The sequence below is a fragment of the Myotis brandtii genome, unplaced genomic scaffold, assembly GCF_000412655.1.
Source record: "Myotis brandtii unplaced genomic scaffold, ASM41265v1 scaffold604, whole genome shotgun sequence".
NCBI lineage: Eukaryota > Metazoa > Chordata > Mammalia > Chiroptera > Vespertilionidae > Myotis > Myotis brandtii.
In genome coordinates, this window is record NW_005370286.1 from 1,348,745 (window position 1) to 1,349,274 (window position 530).

A 530-nucleotide genomic window follows, 5' to 3' on the forward strand; every position below is an offset into this window, starting at 1 on the left:
GGACAACCGGCTGCCGGCCAGTCTCCGCTGCCCAGTCAGGCTCAGCAAGCCCAGCTTAGGGGGCGGGCCGGGTTCCGGGCAAGGTCACTGCAACAGGCTGGGCTCCGAGCGCCAGTGCTCGGTAAAGTCGAGAGCTTTAACTGGGCGGAAGGCGCGCGGGAGCAGGACGCAGTTAGGGGTACGGTGTGCGCTCCGCGCCTCCACCGCCCCACTCCCCATAGCCGGCCGGTTGGGCGCGCCGGGAAGCCCCTCTCTCCCTCGCAATGTTCCTTCATACTGTGAACTGGCCGCGTGGCCCTCCGGCCGCTCCGGCCGCGGTGGAGTAGCTCGGAACCCACAGTTTCCGGGCGATCCAGGCGGCAGGGTCGCAACTGAGACTTGCAGACTGGATCACCCTCCCTTACCCCGGTGCGAGCCACCCCGGGCGCACCGGGAACCCAGAGCCCGGCGCACATCCCGTAACCCAGGAGGGTGCCTAGGGCGCGGGGGTCCCCAAATGCCCCCTAGGAGCCAGGAGAGACTGGGCAGCT